Below are 20,515 nucleotides of genomic sequence, written 5' to 3'. Positions count from 1 at the left end.
TTTTCCAAAGACTTAACAGTTATTTTGTTGTTTTCTTTGTTCACAATGAACTCTTATCGACACGTAATTTGTACATTTCTTCCAGTCTTGTGCATAATGTTCAATGTATGTGTCCAATAGTTCCAGTATTGGTATGCATGCTGACTTTATGATGTGCTTAATTTATAAACAATGTATGGTATTTATAACACAGCTATTGATGATACATTTTCCTACTAACATTCACAACATTCCCTTGGTTTTAGCACCATGGAGAGAGCTGGGTGAGATTATAAATATGACACTTTTAATTGCTTTTCCTCAATGTAATGCTTCACATTTTGTATCGTGACTGTGGTCCCGTTGCTTTATTATCAGTGTCGCCAGAGTTTAGCACCATGGACAGGGATCGCGTTATAGTACGGAAATGATACCGCTGCGATGACCAGCCCCACTGTAAAATCCGACAGGCATAGACCTTCATTCCTCATAAGAGAACAGAACATGCCGTGCATAAACGCTCGTGCTTCTGAATGGAATGAAAGCATGTCCGGATCCCTCCGTGGCGCTGACATCGACTGAGCTCTGCATCTTTAAAACGGGGGGAAAGAAAAACCAAGGAAAACACACAGGCAATTCAGTCATAACTGTGGGACGATAAGGACTACCTCTTTTTACGTTTGGAGAGAGCCAAGGCGTTAGGGAGAGCATTCAGCATCAGCTGTTCAACACTGGGCTCTCATTGCTGGAAGTCGAGGCTGACTCAGTCACATGACGAGCTGGAGGCAGAGATCTAGAGAAAAGGCACAGCATTTCGGCTTGAACCGCCATACTGTATTTTGAGCCATATCACATTTTTATTGCAACATTTTACTCCCGCTCGGTGAGTACATTTCCAATGGCTTTTTTGTAAGCATTTTTTGTCTTTTTAATTGCCCCCTTTTTTATTTTTACTCCTTTTGCTGGTGTTTGAATTGAGCATTGACATGGTGGTTTTGAGCGTTTTTCAAATCCAGGCTTCAAGTTTTTAGCATGCAGTTATTCTGACCGAGAGTGCCAACAGGGTAATCGGTGCGGTATCGCTCGTGAGAGAGCCTTTACTTGCTTGCAGTTTTGTTTCGAGGGTCGAAACCAAGCAGCTTTTGTCAGTATTGAGATTTTTCAAACAATTTGTTGTTGGTTTTGAAACATTTTTATTTTTTGTTTCTGTCGACTTTTGCTGTTGCTATGCTTTGGTTTGCATTGTGCAGTGTTGTTTGTTGCCTTCGAGTTTTGTGATTTTGATGTGTCGGTGAATCCCACCGCCTTTGCTTTTACTTTATTCTTCTTTTCTTAATAACAAGGAGTCCTTTTTAAACGTTTTGACGTGATACTTTTCTTGCAGTTGAGCTCTCAGGTTTGTTGTTTTTGTGTTTCTCTCTTTTTTCGATTTCATTATACTTTTGCTGGTGGCAGTGTCAAGTATTTTTGGATGCTGGGTGGACGAGGGGAGTTTTGATTCTTGTGGGAGTTCAATGCGTTTTTGTTTTCTGTTTCAACGAGGATGAACAGACATTTCCCCCTTTGCAGGTATATATATAATATGAGTGGACACGTTTCTGTATTAACAATAAAGAAAAAGGTGATAGAAATATGCACCTGTGGCTGACGAGTTATTTGTGTAAGGCCAGTCAAATTGCTTATTAAAAAAGGCATTCTTTATCAATGTTATCTGAAGGTTATCTGATATGATCGTAATGCATTCCAAACTACAAAAGATCAGTGATGCGATCACCAATTCAAGAGCAAGGATTGGATTACATGTCGTTGATCACAATGTGTTCCTTGTTTTGAGTTCAACAATCTTCAAGCCACCGCAGCTGAGGAGTCAATGTAAGTAGCAACATGCAGGTCCCTCGGAAGGATGCACTATAGCCACTGAAATGATTTCCCGCAGATAAAGTATAACAACTCCGTCCATACCGGACTTGCAGGTGCAGATATCACAATTCCCTTTGCTGCAGCATGCTTTAACTGCATCAGGCTACGCTACGGGAACATATTATAAAAAACACAATTTCCACTACAGGATGTGAAGTACACTTTAAGTGGCCCCCTTATTGCTGGACACACTCAACTCGGCCTATATCCATAAGTACTCTTGGATTGGACAAATCTGATTTTGCAGGAAAGGAATAGGGCCACTGACAGGACTAAAAGAGGATTTATGGTGCATTAATCCTCCAAGAGCAAGGTTTAACTTCAGATTAAAGGTTTGCTTTAGGACATGCAAACACGAGTAAATAGTTGTCTTAAAAAAGGAAATGGATCGCATTATATTTCTGTGTTCAGTAGGCTACACCATATACTTCTGGTTATTTTATTGTACTAATGCAAGGAATATTAACATTTCTAAATGTCCAAGGACCTTCTCTGCGTCTAGTTTTAAGGAGTATACAGTCAAAAAGTACTGCTTTATGAACCTTATCTGACTTTGTTCTGGACTAATCTTTTTTGTATCTAACGTTCTGGCTTCAGTATCAAACATAACTTAACATCTGATGAATTTGCTTCATTTTGATCCATAAGTATTCACTTTTACAGAACAAAAGGTTTTATTAGTGCAATATTGTAAGACTATAAATACATGGGAGTGGATCATAAAGTCTGGGTATAGACCGTTAAGTCCCCCGGTGTCATTAAACAAGCTAAGGTGGGAGATCAGAATCAGTAGAGTTTAATGTTGGGAAATGATAAATGTTGAATGCAGAGCTAGGTAGGCAATGTGTTAAAAAGACAAAGTGATGAGAGCAATTAAGACAATACGTTTTATCATGTATTGGGAAGCTGTTATCATGTATTGACTCCCCTGTCTCCTGTTAAAATCTATGCCGCTCATAAAGCAGCTGTAGATCAAGACCCACAGGGAGGTATAATGGTTTTAAAGTTGTGAACCAATTCAGAAACAGGTTTCATAGCCTTTGCATTCAGTGTTTGCTCACAGAGCTTTCATTAGACAGATATTGGTGTCAATGTATCAGTGTTAGGAGGGGTTATAGAAATAAACCATTATTATGTTGCTTTGCATTATTCACAATTAAACAACATCTAATTCTTCAAACAAAGTGCTTCAAATAATAATTAAATCATTAATAATTAATCACATTTAACAAGTGAAAGAATTACTTCATTTTTCAAGGCCTTCATTTCAAGCCACCCAGCTCATTATGGAGAGATGCTTATTTATAAAAACCTCTTCAAGGCAACACACTTTGCTCTTGTTCATCTCGGCAGAATGAATCACCAACTTGGTGCTAAATCTGATCTACATGACTTTTTTTAGATGTGTTAATTGTAAGACTTATTTTTAATAACGCTTGAACATCATGTGACGTTTCTTTCCGCCCCCTAGCTGACAGGGCTGCTGGACATGTCTCCCGCTAAGCATTATGATAGCTTCTATTACTTCCTGCGGGGTTGTGTCTCCCCTCCAGGCAGGCGTCCTGTTATCTAGGCCGAGCCAGACCTGCACAGGAGACTTACAGAGAAATATGAGAGCTCATGAATGGATATACCTCTGCTACCATGAATAAAACATCAGGCAAGAGCAAATTGTGTACACTTAGTATATGTTTAACTGTGTACGGCTGAATGTGTGAGTGTTACAGCAATTAAGGTGTCAGCAACACAGAGTCGGACAAATGTAAACATAATTGATACGCTATGTGTTGCATATTTTACACATATGTTGTGTTATTAATATGTTGGATTCAGCAGGTATGAACACTGTAATCCATATTGATACATTTTACAAGCCCAGATGCATCTTCTGTTGAATTTTTGACAAACTTCTCAGTGTCTACTATTACACACACCCTTTACAATCAGAATCTGAGGCTTAAGAAGTTGTAGAAAATAACCACACTTTAAGACTGTTTTATAAGGATAATGTTTTTTTTTCAGTTACCGTGAGATGTTGGAAGGGATTCTGAAAGAAGCTTAAAGTTATATAAGAAGCAGGAGCAGAGCTTTAGTGGGTTTATTGGCCTTCTTCTTCCATATATGCACAAAGGGAGTTTAACGTTTCATAGCAGATGCCCTTTTCCAACCTTACATCAATCTCATGTCTGGCAGCTGCAAAGTCAATCCAAAGTTCACACTCATACTTAACATTTATCTGACGTAAGTGTCTTATTCCCTCTCTGTAGTGTTTTTAATCAGAATTCAGACTTCCTTTACCCATGGCTCTCAGCAGGGAAAGAAAGAAATAATGTGTTTTTTCCTATTCTTCCTTCTTTCCTATTATGCTTTTTTGGTGTTTTCCCCTTTCCCATAGTGTGTTATATAGGTCTTATTTACGTCCAGTAAATGGTCAGCAAAGGCTGACATATTCTCTTCCAAAGACTCCCCCCCCCTGCCTGAAACACATCAATTGGACTCCTTTGTTTACCTCCGCAACATAGTGACTTCACTACATAACACTCGCACTTCTATTGGCTATAGCACTCGTGATATGGCTAAGGGGCGGGACATCTCAAATCAGTTGAACAACACAACACAACAGAGCCGGCCAGCTAACCAATGAGAGCAGACTGGGCTCTGGTTTCAGACAGAGGGTGAAAAGAGGCAGGAAGTGTGAGAGCTTTTTGAACATTAAAGCGTGTAAACATGTTACATTAGAGGCAGAACTTGAACCTGAAATGAGCATAATAAGGCCCCTTTAAATATATCAATCTAGAAAATAACGTGTGATTAAATTGGTTATAATGTGTTTTCATAATAATAAATACAATACCTAGTACAATGTTAAATACTGAATTGTTAATTATTTATACATTGTAAATAAATCCTGTTACATTTGGTAGTGTTAGCAGTCTTTAATAGAAGATAAATAAATTATATATTCAATGTAATATTTTCTTTTCAGTTCTGTGCAAGAAGTACATTCTTTATGTAGCCTGAGCGACACATTCCAGAGCAACATATTCACAAATGAGTTATTTCTGCTGCTAAAGCTTGATTTATTTTCAAATTAAAATACGAGCATTTAAATCAATTTAAAGCTTCTTCCATCAGGATTTATGAAGCTGGAAACCCTTAACCATATCTACATAACCTGGCGCATACTAACACTGGCATGTACTGTACATCATGTTCCACTCCCTCCTCCTCCTGCTCTCCCCCCCCCCCTTCACCAGATAAACAGCTTACCTTTGGCATGACTCATTCTCCTGAAATGAGCGTTAAGTATTTGACTGTCCTTTTCTTAGCTGTTAATTTGATATTTGAGGGGATCTCACACTTCATATTGTGGGCAATTAAACCCACATCTGAAGAATAGGGTCAGGCTGAATGACTTCCCACCGATGATTATTGGAATAATTTGAGTTATCATGTCTCACATAAATGAGCCTTCTCTACTGACATGTTATTACATAATTGCACTTCCATAATTCATCATGGAAGGGCCATTTTAGTTATATTTCATTAACATTTTTGTACTGAGCATGTCGCTTCGTAACTAGATTACATGCTGATGAGGACATTCAAGTCATTATATTTTTACTAATTATGATTTTACGTGACATTTGGTTGGAATTTGGAACATAACAGTGGCATAATGTCGTAGCTGCATTGACTTGGGGTCGAATAATAACCAAAATATACAAAATCTGTATTTTCCTTAAAATGGATGGAAAATGTTTATAAAAACAGCTTAAAAAATGATATTGCACTTACACAAAGCTGAGTAAGTATGCAACTGATGTGTTTCTGCTTAAAGAATTGTGCGATGACATTTTCTATCTTCCTTTGCTGGTCATGTTAACCCTATGCCAAAGAAAACGTCAGAAAGGAGAAATCGAAGTACCTCTCCTTAGCTTTTAGGGACTTTCTCTGATAATGGCTGCCACTTATACATCCCAGTAATTTCACTCAGTTAGAAAACGTTCCTACAACGCATACTTTCTGAGTGCATGTGTTTGCGTAAAAGGAATAAATCACAGCAGTAAAAATGCAGTTTAAAAATGTCCAATTCATCTGCAAATACTTTCCTTTTCCTTATCTAGAGCTCAAAGAGAAATTACGTTTTCTAATTTTAGAAGGAATTAAGGTTCACACAGTCTGATAAGAAAGTATAACCTGCTCACAAAGATAAAAGAATCCTTACATGTCACTTAACACTCTCTTCTAGAGTGGAGTTGATGCTGTTTTACTACTTTGTCAGCTCAGTGTGCAGATATCGATCGTTGCCTTTTTCAGGTCTATTCATCATATTCAATAGCATCTAATCACGCTGTTCATCAAATTACATTCAGCAGCAGTATCACATGGGATCAAAACATACAGGATTAGTTTTCAGATTACATTTACTGCAGATTCAGCGTCAATGCCCCTGATAGTATGTGTGTTATTTTTCTTCTCAAGGTAAGATCCAGATAATGACTCTGTTTCTGTACGAGTTTGTTTCCTGAAACTAAACTTTTGGCATATTAAAACAGTTTCTCCAAATCTGTCAGTGTGCCCCACTTCGTTAAAGTTTAATCCATAAGCAAAAAGACAACCGTACAAAACGTTACTTGACCATTTTCTCTGCTTGTTACTGTCCTTTCTGAAATAATGGAAAGTCTGAGCTCGGGTTTGTATAGGCTTACGGAAATGTAATTGTAATTTTTTGGAAGGACGTAACAATGTTACCTACAGAAAACATTATGAATATATTACATCATGTACACCTATATACATACAAATCAGCAGGAGCAGGAGAACTAGAAAAAGGCGAAGACACCATCAAAAGCAGATCAAATAGCACGGTTGTATTTCTTTTCTGACCTGCATATGCGTTTCGTTTTTATCCCATTACACATCAATATAGTTGCCTTCAGATTAGTTTTTGAAAATATTATAGTTAAGGTGTCCAGGAAAAAAGTGACAGCTTGCAATTACTTCTTTGATGCTGTTTATAACATGTTTCCACATGATACTATCTTCCCACTCATGTAGGAGAGCAAATACGCACACAAAAAAACGTATATTATAAAATGCTAGGAGCAGATTTGAAAAGATAATGAATGCAAAAGATAAAATACAAAAAATAAAAAGGTCTAAGATGTCAACTTGAAGAGTTTAGTATTTAGCTTTTACTTGGAAAAAAATTATCAAAACATTCTATAAGGCATAACTTAATTAATTTAACACTAGGATGCAAAAGCAGTTGGCAGTTCACAAATGACCTGGGCATTAATATAATAAGTGTACAAACATCATGCAGGAGGCATGTTAATTGGAGAAATTGAAAAATTGATATTTAACAAGAGCCAATGGCCCAAGGGAGGAGACAAAGTTTAAGATAAACATGAACACGAAGATCCTACTTCAGATGATTCCGAGTACAAAACAAAACACACCTGAAACAAAAGTGGCAGAGGGGCTGCGAGGCCTTCTAGAGCAGGTGGGGGATTCTCCAGATACTGCAGAGAAGCAGCGAAGCAGATAATGTCCTGCCTAGATTACCTCAGGGACCCGATTACAGTGAAGCATCCTCTTCTGGGTCAGCTCCAGGCTGCTTCTGCAGGGATCAGCTGTTCTCACTGTCGCCCTGCTGGCCTCAGCTGTCTCTCACCTGCGTGGGACCAGTTGTGGAAGCATTGACACACTGAAGCCACAGCCTCAACAGGCACCATCAGAGGTTGGAAGTAGTGGAGTACAAATACTTTGTTACTGTACTTAAGTACATTTGTCGGGTATCAGTACTTTACTCCACTGACACATTTTTACTTTGACTTCTTACATTTTCAAAACAGGTTAGTTACTTTAGTTTTAATCTGTGTTTGGTGGCGGGATCATTATTATTTAGAGTCATTGCGTGCCTATTGATTTTAACACGATCCGTGTATCCATCATTTCCTGGTCTTCTCTAAAGAAGAGCGACCGACCAATGAAAACGTTGTCATGTTGCCGTATGGAAACATTCATTAGCTAACAATGACATTGTTGTTTTATTAATATAAAGGGAGGTCAGGTACTCTTTAAAACAGCTGGTAGTTATGGGTACTTTTTATTTAAGTACATTTCGAAGTCCATACTTCTTTACTTTTACTTGAGTAAAGAAGTTTAGTCAGTACTTTTACCAGAGTATTTTTAAACACGAGTATCTATACTTCTACTTGAGTAAAGGATGTGTGTACTTTTGCCATCTCTGGCTACGATATGCTGTGCCGTAAATCATGTGTAGCGACAGCTATAGTTGAAGCCTTATTAAACGTTTTTTGTACCTCTGCATCAGGACCATTTTCAGAAGCAAGGGAGTTTTATATCCCTGGGCTGGAATCTCAGTTTGATGTGGTTGATGAAAAGAGACACAGAACCACTTGAAAGTGACACAAGACGACTGTGAAAAGAGGTAGATGACAACAAACAGACGCAAACAACCACAGACACAACATAACTAGAGGAGAACAAGAAAGAAAAACATAAAGAAAGACAGAATTGAACGTGCAATGAGATCAAAAAGAAGAAAGGGGACTACAAATAAATGACAATAATTGAAAAGGGACACAAACGACCACAACGAGTCACCAAAAAGACATACAATCATTCAAAAGAGATGCAAAAGGACCACAAAAAGATTCTAAATAACCCTAGGAGATGCTAAACTGACTGCAAAAAGAAAATAATCGACATAAAGAGATATAGATCAACCAAAGGGACACACTAACCGACTGTGAAGACACATAAAAAGCCACACTATTTGTTGTGTTATTGTTGTTTGTTCCCTCTTTACACTCTGGCTTGTTTATATTTCTTTATTCCAACCACAATAGTCCAAACACAGGATGCAGCGATGGTGACCTTGCAAAACGGTAACACACAGCTACCGGTGGTGGGGGGGGCGGGAGACTCCCGCTGAATTACCTGGACAATGGCGTGCTTATTACCACGGTATACGTCCTGTGAGTCGGGTTAGAAATGTATTTCTCTTTCAGTCAGGCTTCATCGTTTGTAGTCTCTCGTCTCTTTCAGTCTTCATGCTTATGTAGAAGAGTGGGGGGGGCTTATAGATGTCTGCGACCACAGGCCCAATGCTCATTATCCATCCACGTTCATAGGGAAGTTTGGAAGAAGTGTCAGAGGTTGTAAAACTTTGAAGCTGGTATTCATAAATAAGGTCGCGTCACGTCTACACACATATTCATTTTTAGCAACTCCGTCAGTTTGTGGTCACTGAGTGGGCAAAAGTACAAATAATTTATGTGGTTTGCTGTGACTAGACACCAAACTTAAACCTACTTATATAATGTATCTGAGGGGTGAGAGGGAGAGAAGTTTAATCACTTTGAAAAACATTAAGATAATGCAAACAAATGCTTTTAAGTCCTTGGAATCCTTTTATTTCATTTAATCAAAAGTGGTTGAAGGTATTCAGATACTTCAAAATATATATTTAGGACAAACAATTCTAAACCAAGAATGATAATAGCATTATCAGAAATATTGCTTTATTTTTCTATACTGTCACTCCTCCTGTTTGAGTTAACTTTATCAATCAATGTTTATTTATATAGCCCAATATCACAAATGTTACATTGTTTGTACAGAATATCAGTATGACAATATGAAACCCTCTGTCCTTAGACCCTCACATCGTACAAGGAAAAACTTCCAGAGAAAACCCACAGTTTAAAGGGAAACATGGGAGAAACCTCAGGGAGAGCAACAGAGGAGGGATCCCTCTCCCAGGACGGACAGACGTGCAATAGATGCCGTGTGTAAATTGAAAAGATAATACATTTGCAACATAGGTAGTCCAAATGTTTGGAAATGCATGTGTGTATAATAGGAAGATGAATCCACAAGGATATCCATCCAGGACCTATGATCCAGGACCACAGCCACGACTCAAGATCCAGGACACAGGACCGCAGGATCATCCATGACTCCGGATCCCGGTGTATATAGACACCAAAAAGAAAGAAATTTGGGGAAGCTGGGTTAATCGGAACATGAGAGTACACAGGTATAGACAGAGAGAAGAAAGAAGTAAGATGTCCCCCGACAAACTAAGCCTATATCAGCAAAACTAGGGGCTGAATCTAATCAGCCCTAACTATAAGCTTTATCAAAAAGGAAGGTCTTAAGCGCACTCTTAAAAACGGATAGGGTGTCTGCCGCCCGAACACAAACTGGAAGCTGATTCCACAAATGTGGAGCTTGATAAGAAAAGGCTCTGGCTCCCATTGTACTTTTAGAGACTCTAGGAACAACCAACAACCCTGCATTCTTGGAATGCAATGCCCTAGTAGGACAGTAGGGTATAATGAGTTATTTAAGGTAAGATGGCGCCTGTCCATTAAGGGCTTTGTAGGTGAGAAGAAGAATTTTAATTTATCTTGTGTTCTATAGGGAGCCAGTGTAAGGCAGCCAGAACAGGAGTAATGTGGTCCATTTTCCTAACTCTGGTTAGTACACGAGCTGCAGCATTTTGAATCAGCTGAAGCGACTTGACTAACTTCTTGGTACTGCCTGATAATAAAGAGTTACAATAATCCAGCCTTGAAGTAACAAATGCATGGACTAGTTTCTCTGCATCGTTTTGAGGCAAGATATGCCTGCTTTTTGCAATGTTACGTAGATGGAAATAGGCGGTCCTTGAAATTCATTTTATGTGGGCGTTAAAGGACAAATCCTGATCAAATATAACACCAAGATTCCTTACAGTCTCACTGGAGGCCAAATTAATGCCATCCATAGTTAGTATATCTTTAGATAATTTGTTTCGTAGATTCTTCGAGCCAAGTACAATAACTTCAGTTTTGGTCGTGTTTAACATCAAAAGGTTTAAGGTCATCCACGTTTTTACGTCATCAGGCTTGATTGATAAATATAGTTGAGTATCATCCGCATAACAATGTAAGTTTACAGAATGATTCCTTATAATATTGCCTAACGGAAGCATATATAATGTGAACAAAATAGGTCCGAGCACTGAGCCCTGTGGCACTCCATGGCTAACTTTGGTTTGCGTGGAAGATTCATCGTTGACACGTACAAACTGAGAGCGTTCAGATAGATAGGACCTAAATCAGCCTAAAGCAGTTCCCTGTATGCCAACTAAGTGCTCTAGTCTTTGCAATAGGATATCATGGTCGATAGTATCAAATGCAGCACTGAGATCGAGCAAAACAAGAATAGAGACAAGTCCCTTGTCTGAAGCTATTAGAATGTCATTTGTGACGATAACCAGAGCTGTCTCTGTACTATGATGTGTTCTAAAGCCAGACTGAAAATCTTCAAATAAATCATTGTTTTTTAAGTAATCACACAACTGTTTTGCGACCGCTCTCTCAAGAATTTTTGAGAGGAACGGAAGATTAGAAATAGGTCTATAGTTGGCTAAAACCTCTGGATCGAGGTTGTGCTTTTTAAGAAGCGGTTTTATCACTGCTATTTTGAATGGTTGTGGAACATAGCCTGATAATAAAGACATATTCATAATATTTAATAAAGAAGTGCTAATTAATGGAAACACTTCCTTCAACAGCTTAGTTGGAATTGGGTCTAACATGCACGTTGATGGTTTAGAAGAGAGAATCATTTAATTGAATTGTTCAAGGTTTATGGCTGAAAAGCATTCTAGTTTACTATCTAGTGTAATATTAGAACTTACGTTTCCGAGAGCTGTTGATAACACTATACTGGTCAAAGGCAAGAGGTCATTAATTTAGGTTCTAAGAGTAACAATTGTATCGTTAAAAAAGCACATACAATCATTACTACTGACTGCTATGGGAATAGAAGGCTCAATCGAGCTATGGCTCTCTGTCAGCCTGGCTACAGTGCTGAAAAGAAATCTTGCATTATTCTTCTTCTCATCTATTAATGAAGAGTAGCAGTCTGCTCTCGCTTTACGCAGTGCTTTCTTATATTCAATCAGAGTAATATGCCAAATTAAACGAGATTCTTCAAATTTTGTGGAACGCTATATCCTTTCCAGTTGTCTCGACTTTTGCTTTATTTTGTGGGTTTCGGCATTATGCCATGGGGCTAATCTATGTTGTTTTATTTTCTTCTTTTTCAAAGGAGAAACAAAGTCTAATTTTATTTGCAGCGCATCTGTAGCACTATCAACAACATGATCAATTTGGGGTGGTGTACATTTTGTATAAGTTTCTTCCCTTACATGCAGACATGCTATCGAGTTAAGTATTTCTCTTCCTTAAATTTGGCTATAGCACTAACAGATAGGTTTCTGCTGCAGGAGCTTTTGACTAATGCTTTGTAGTCTAGTAACAGTACTTCAAAAGTTATAAGAAATGGTCGGATAAAGCAGGATTATGCGGTTCGACTAATAGTTGCTCAATTTCAATACCATAAGTCAGAACAAGGTCGAGAGTGTGATTATAGCAGTGGGTTGGTTTATTTACACTCTGACGAAAACCAACAGAATCTAATATAGAGTTAAATGCAACAGTAAGGCTATTTTTATCATCGTCAACATGAATATTAAAGTCAGCTACGATAATTACTTTGTCTGTTTTAAGTACCAAAGTTGATAAAAACTCAGATAATTCTGATAAGAATTCTGAATAAGGACCTGGTGCACGGTTCACTGTACAGTTAGATACAGTTAGAAAAATACTAGGCCGAAATACTGTAGGGCAAAACTAATTATACTAAATACGTAGAAACATAATTGCTTACAAGATAACTGTAAATTATGCAAAACAAGCTGCAACACACCAATGGAAAAATACCCCTAATAGTCTCAGTAATACTCAGTAATCAGAAAAAGGTCTATATCTAGAAATATCCTGAGTAGATATGTCAGACAGATGAAAAAAAAAAAATATATATTTCAACACAGAGGTATCTTGACTCACATACTCACGAGGATCATGACTTCAATTTTCTGTCTGCCACCAGGAAAGCACAGACCTGTGCACTCAAGGAGAGACGGCTAGCTAGCTTGCTAGCTATTGAGTTTGTGTACCCCTGAGGCGAAAAACATGTCCAGAGAGAAAACCTTTGATGTTTCTCTCGACAAACGGTTCACTCAGGGGTAGCGAGGGATTGTTGATGGTGATGGCTAGAATGGATTCCGCTGCACATTCAAACTTTGATTGAGCCTGACAGGGAATCCAGCATATAAACAGACTTTTCATTCAAAAGGGGTTCACATTTATTTAAATGTTGTCTGGCTTTGTCGAGGTGCTTTGGTCTGCTGCGCTTCCACTAACTAGGCGAAAATAATGCTTTTTTTCCAGTCAGCTTTTTGGTTTATCAGTATGGGACACAAAGTGAACCTTTAATCCCAATTGTGTGTTCTGAGCATATGCACACATCCCAGCAATTATGCATCCCTGACAGGTTTGCACGCTCTCCAGATTGAGATTAAGAATGGCAAATGCCTGACTGATTACACTCCACTAGGCTGCAGAGGCCCTCGGAGCTAAATCTGAGTTTAAAAAAAAACATCTGTCTCGCTAAAGTGTTCTCTACTCACCAGTGTGTTTATGTGTAAAAATAGAACATCATTTAATTCCCCACTTAGCCTCAAAAAGCAATCTTCTCCTGAAACATTAATAGCCTGTTGACATCTCACAGTGAGCCACAGTCAATCAGGTGGAGAGTGTAAATAAGGCTTCATTCTTCATATAGATTTTTCCTCCAGGTTTTGACATCAGAGGAAATCATGGAGCTCATTGCTGTGTGTTGTCGCAGATGCCAGCCTACTCCTGTTTCCATCCACTTCCTCTAATAAACATCATGAGTACACTCATCACCGTGCAGAGACAGGGTTTGGATTTCTGCCTCGTTCATTTGGGGGAAAACATCTTCCATTTATTACAACAGCACCTGAATCACTAAGGATATGGCCTGGCATTATTAAAGGTTATTGATTTTACTTACTTATGAATTCCCCTGCCTCTTAATACTAATATGTTTCTCTGGAATATGTTTACTACTCATTTTGGTAACAGTTCTTCCTCACGGTACATTGCAGCTTCCAGAATAATAACACATTTTGACATGTTTGTGTCACATATCCCACACAACCTTTTTGGTTTTGTGACCACTTTCTTGACCAGGTTTGGAAACATTGCTTGTGACTCAGACCAAAATAGATATCTTTAAATATATATTAGTGAGGCAGGACAATACCCAGTAGTGGGACGTACAGGTACTCCCATCAGCACAATGTTTTCCAAATTTGTTCTGCTAAAATTGATGTAATGCTCATTTATTTCAGATAATGTTAACATACCTAAGCAGCACATTCAAACTAGATTTTGACACAAGAACTGTTTAGAACACAGGGTCTTACAATTGGGGCTTATAGGGACTTCTGCTCCAAAGATAGGTGTACATATACCACTAAGAAAAACACGTTATGATGGCCTGGATTACTTGCTCTGGCAAATGTTTTTGGGTGAGGGAAACACACACATGTTTCCCAACAGAAGTTAAGGTTTTTGACGTTGTGGACAGTGAGCAAAAAGGTTAGGACTTTGATACCGGAGAACTATTTCATTCATGTGTTAGTCATCAATATTTTTGCAGTTTGCCAGATGCATTCATTAGCAATATTTCCTCATTATGTTACCAAATATATTTGTTATATTTCTTTGAAACTGCATCTTCGATAATAGATACGGTAAATATGTAGCCAAAGCCAGCAGAGGCCTGTACTACGAAGCCGGTTCAAAATAACCTGGATATGTTTGAGTTAGCCGGTTGGCCTAATCCAAAACATACGCGCTCTCGCTAAGCGGTCCTACGACGCGGGTTATCAAGTGGATCGCTCAAGCCAGCCGTGTCCTATCTAGTTAGGTGCGCGTTCACATGAAAGGGGTGGTATTTGGAGCATTCGACCAATCACAAACATGGACAAGCGTACTGACAGCGCGGCGCGTCATACTGTACTTCCTGAATGAAAAGTCAACTATAATATTAGACATATGAAGAAGTTAAACTTTAAACATCCATGACTTGAAAACTTTATCAAGGATAAAAGCCACATAGTAACATACTAACCCTAAAAAGAGAACCAGTGTCGTAGGACCGGAAACCCAGAGTTTTCCCTGAAGTTAGCCCGCTAAGCGAAAATCCGGCTTCGTAGTACAGGCCTCAGCTATTTTAAATTATGTAAACAGCTAACCTAGCTCTGTCCTAAATTTGGACAGATTATATTCAGAAATTATCACAAAATAACATCTTGTCCCAAGTGTTTGACCAGATAAAAAACCACAATAGAAGAAATATGATTGTTACACTACATCTATATAGATAGATGGATATATAGATAGATAGATAGATAGATCAACCCAGTCTCACGGCATGTCGTGTTCACCAACACGATTTTTAATCTATTGATTCGTGTTCATCAACACGATTTGCCCCTTTTTTTCGTGTTGCACAGCACGATTTTAAAAGCAATGTATTTCTACTGGTAACGTGTTTCGTGCCTGCAGGCTGCAGCACGTCTTTTTCTCCGGTCGGGTCGTGGAAGACCGGAAGCTGTGTGGTTCATAAAAACATGTTCTTACTCAATATCAAGCCACAGTTATTGCTTTTATTTTAAATCGTATAATTTCAGACTTTTGTTGCCGTCTGTGAGGAAAATAAATGGGGCTCAGAGCCTCAGGATACTGAAATCTATATTTTTTAAATCTTTTTTTCCTTCTAATTTGTTATTCTTTTCAAAATAACACACTGTTATTTACTCACCAATAACACACAATTATCCTTGCTTTTATTTATTGGTTTAATTCCATAAACTCGGGCTTTTTTGGCGTCAGTCAGGAACTGAATTTCAAAATAAATATAACCGGAAACAGACGTAGGCATTTCGAGCGATTACCCAAGATCCTCAGCTATGGTTTTAAGCTCTCTGATTTGATGTGTTAGCCGCAATGCATGCTGGGAGTTGGTGTTTATATTATATGAAATCCGGAAAACATTTTAAAAGTATAAAATAATACTTAATTCCGAGTGCTCTTGCTTTTCTCTTTGAAAGTCATCACATAACGGCATTGTAATACACGGTTCGGCTGCATTACATATTACAGATCTGCCGTAGTTCTTTATTTAGAGAGCCCTGATGAGAAGACCTTTGGAAAAACTGGAAGAAATGGCGCCGAAACTGAATACTTGACGTGGATCATAAATATATCAACAATTAAACCACATCTTCAATTTCTCTTCACACAATACGTCTCCTTGCAGTATCAACACTAATTCGGCTGACTTTTACATTTGATCTAATTCGTAGATAGGTTATATTTACACCATAACAGTGCACAGCTGATAGAAAAGGACTGTAGTTTTCAAAGATATTACTGATTTTCTTTGAATGTAAGAATGTAAATACTGAGTCTGAAATAGTATAGCAATATGCTGTAAAATGATGTGAAAGCATGCATACAACTATACATCTTCAGATGTTGTACATACACACTAATAATACAAAGTTATTATGGCTGTGTGCACCTTGTGTGCACCTCCTAGTGGTTAAAGCACGTTATTGAATTATTGTTTTATGTGTTATATTTGATTAATATATTAAGAGTACATACTTTCATAGGGGGAAAGTATAAATATAGAAATATAGAATATAAAAAATCAAGAAGATACTATAAGTGATCTCTACAATAAAACAGTTTAGTGCAGGATGTACACCATAGACTGTATATATAAAGATGTACACAGATATTAATAGGAGGAGGTGCAAAACAGAAAAACGGATTAACCTTTATTTAAACATTAAATATTAAATATTAAGCCTGACAAAGTAATTAACGTCTAATATATTGCTTTCCTGCAATGTTAACTATGTTGAAGCACTTATTTTAACTGATATTATATACATTAATTATACTCTTATGTATGTAGATAGAATAAGATATGTGCAGAATATGACAGTTTAATGGTGGAGGTACACACATATTGATAGATGCCTTGTAATGCACTGTTGAGGAACCTGTGACCCAAGTTTTTCATTCATTGCATAACTACACCGTAGTTGTGGATATGATATGTCAATAAACCTTTGAAAATCTTGAAAGGGATGTGCAAAATAGCCATAATATACAGTCTTTAATTAACTATTAGTAGAGAATAACGAGTAATGAATATACTTTATTGCTTGTTTCCATTCATGTCAATTGCAGATACATGTTTAGTCTTCTCAAGCACCAACTATCAAATATCTCTCCTGATTGTTGGCACTTGACAATCACCTTACCTGAATTTTACTCAGGTGTAACTAAAGTCTGATTTAAGGGTTGTTTATATTTCACATAATTAATCAGAATCTGCAAAGTAACTCAAATAAATGCAGTGGAGTAAAAATACCAGGTTAACCTCTGAATTGTAGTGGAGTAGAATTACAAAGTATCAATGAGCTGTCATGTGGGTATATATTAATGCTATATATTAATGCTGCGCATTATGGACACAAGTGATTTTCACCCATTTATTAATTATATGTTTTACATTTGATAACACCAATGTGTTTAATAATGGCAACTTCTAATTGTGGGAAAAACGAAAACGTTCAGTAGAGACGTCCCATAGAACATTTTGCGAAACACAATAGCCAGCATGTGTAGTTCTGGAGGGGTGTTCGATTCCAGTTTTGGATAGTCTGGCGTGGTTTCATTCCATTTCACACAGCTGTTTGACGCTCTGCAACCTTACGGGAACTGTAGTCCTAAACGATAGCTGGGGATTATGGGTAGTGTAGTGTCTTCGGCCATCCTAAACTCAGAAATATTGACAATCGCAATGATGCTCGAAATGTCCCTTATAGGCCTACGTCTGTTTCCGGTTATTGTTATTTTGAAATTCAGTTCCTGACTGACGCCAAAAAAGCCCGAGATTATGGAATTAAACCAATAAATAAAAGCAAGGATAATTGTGTGTTATTGGTGAGTAAATAACAGTGTGTTATTTTGAAAAGAATAACAAATTAGAAGGTAAAAAATATTTAAAAATACAGATTTCAGTATCCTGAGGCTCTGAGCCCCACTTATTTTCCTCACCGACGGCAACAAAAGTCCGAAATTATACGATTTAAAATAAAAGCAATAATTGTGGCTTGATATTGAGTAAGAACATGTTTTTATGAACCACACAGCTTCCGGTCTTCCACGACCCGACCGGAGAAAAAGACGTGCTGCAGCCTGCAGGCACGAAACACGTTACCAGTAGAAATACATTGCTTTTAAAATCGTGCTGTGCAACACGAAAAAAAGGGGCAACTCGTGATGGTGAACACGAATCAATAGATTAAAAATCGTGTTGGTGAACACGAAATGCCGTGAGACTGGGTTGGATAGATAGATAGATAGATAGATAGATAGATAGATAGATAGATAGATAGATAGATAGATAGATAGATAGATAGATAGATAGATAGATAGATTCAACATTGACGGTGGTAATTCATTCCTTTTTTCAGAGCTATGGGAAACTAACTGCCAGGAAAATCAATTTATGTCAGTTTCTGACAAGGCAGTGGATGCCTGTGAATATATTTGTCAGAGGGAGATCTGTAGTCGTTGCGAGCCACAGGAGCAAACAACTCTGTAACGCAGGTAGAGCCGCATTACAGAGTTCTGCAACAATCGTAGGAGTTAAATGAACTAGGACATCTGCTTGAGTCTCTTCTTATTTATATACTCTAAAATACACCTGTCAGTGACATCATCAGGGAGTACAAACATAATTAAGTAATCAAGAAGACACATTACATATGTAAATTGAATTAATTGCAGACATCAGTTTGAAATATTCATACAAATTAGTCACGTCATTTAGGCAGGGATCTCTTCCCAGGCAGCGTAATCATTGAACTAATTAGGTCAGTCAATGCAAGTTGAAACAATTTGAAAAGCAATTTCAGATTCCAATTCATTATTGACTGAAAGAATGAGAGTGATTTAGGAAGTAAATATGTGAAGCAATAGCTAGGAAATCAATACGAGCTAAGTGAAGAAAACAGATTGAAAAATACCTTAAAACTTGAACCTCATCAGCTTTAAATGTTTTGCAATATGTGTCAGAATGTGTTTGTGCCAAGGTGACAGCATATGTGGATTTGTATAGTATGTGTGTTTGTGTTTTGGAAAACAATCTGGGAAATGATTTAGTGCTGTGTAGCGTAAAATGAAAGCCATATACTGTCTTAATTTTTCGGACACAAAACAATGCACTTAGAAAATGCATAACCAGCTGGAGAGCATACCTTGTTCAAAAACACACAAAACAACCTGATGCACTCAGCTAGCACTTCATGATACTCAGGCACAGTGTGATATAACGGTACGAGTGTTGGCTAAATGTAAATGCAAACAACAAAGGTAACTCTTAAGGTAAACACTTTATGTTATTCTTTTAATTATTTACTACATTTAAACATACTAGTATTAACACAGTAGCTTAGCAGGGAGGCGTGTGGTGCAGTGGGTTGTGCGTTGGTGTTCGGATCAGGGGGTCAAACCCCACTGCAGCCAGCATGTCGTTGTGTCCCTGAGACACTTCACCCCAAATCGCTCCTGTGGTGATTGCCCACAGTATTGAGTATGTAAGTCGCTTTGGATAAAAGCGTCTAACAAGTAACAATAATATAATTATGGTTTGGGAGAGCTGGATTGATTTATTTTTAGATCATGGGAACATTATTTCATATTAAATGTTCTTCTACAGTTTTTCAAAAATAAAAGTAGCATTGTCTTTGTTTGCACCATACAGTCTATATGCACTAAATATGTATACATTATTTAAATCACCAGATAATTCATGATTTTTTGCAGTCAAACGGTATTTGTCTTCTCTGATTAACACAAACTTGACAAACTTACAAACTAGATACAAGGGAGATATCATAGGAAAACAAGTCAACCCTTACAACTCCAGATGTTGGATCAAATTCAATAAATATTGAAGTTATTCTTTAAAACAAAAGTAAATCAAGTGATTTATGTGGGTAAGATGCATATAGGAACTGATGGTAGTAAAGGGATGTTTTCTCAGCAGGTGCATCCTCTTGAATTCCTTTATAGCAGGTGAGAAGTGAATGTCTCAATCTGAATTGTATTTTGGTCTAACGAAGGTCCCACTCTTACATGATCGGTGCCTTAACCTCCAACCCAGGGGGTAACCCCAACGTCCTCATTTTCAAATCTTAGAAAATAGTAAAAATATAACCTTACACTATTCATTTACTACCATAAACTGTAAGACAGATTAATATATTCAGTTTACACTTTTCTTTTAAGATTCAAATATAAATCCTGTTTTCTATTTGATGAATGTAATGTATTTTGTTTGTGGATCAAAGTAAGAGTACAGTGTAGGATGCAAATGGCAGTATAAATAAAAATGGTAATAGGTACAATCAACTGTTCTATTCTTTATATACAGTATCTAACATGTTTATTTCCTTCACTATCATTAGAACATTAACAATGGAACACCAGTGCACTGATAAGAATATGTGACGTGATGCCATCAACGCTCTCCATTTCCAACACATTACCTCTATTCTCAGTATACA

At 37.5% G+C, this 20,515-nt stretch overlaps 1 protein-coding gene across 6 annotated transcripts in view; it reads left to right on the top strand.

The window, feature by feature from the left end:
* The first annotated feature begins 713 nt into the window (after positions 1 to 713).
* Positions 714 to 20,515, top strand: part of LOC117465930 (RNA-binding Raly-like protein) — a 170,624-nt gene continuing 150,822 nt past the window's right edge. For 2 of the 6 annotated variants that reach the window (XM_071206928.1, XM_034109036.2), the window contains exon 1: positions 718 to 1,548. The gene's annotated coding sequence lies outside the window, so the exon portion shown is untranslated. Of the gene's footprint in view, positions 1,549 to 20,515 lie in introns of all 6 variants that reach the window. The other 4 variants (XM_071206929.1, XM_071206927.1, XM_034109035.2 and 1 more) reach the window with 4 other exon arrangements.

Source organism: Pseudochaenichthys georgianus, chromosome 20 (genome assembly GCF_902827115.2).
Source record: "Pseudochaenichthys georgianus chromosome 20, fPseGeo1.2, whole genome shotgun sequence".
Lineage (NCBI taxonomy): Eukaryota > Metazoa > Chordata > Actinopteri > Perciformes > Channichthyidae > Pseudochaenichthys > Pseudochaenichthys georgianus.
Note: the sequence above shows the minus strand (reverse complement) of the source record. Positions and strands in the feature narration are given on the sequence as shown.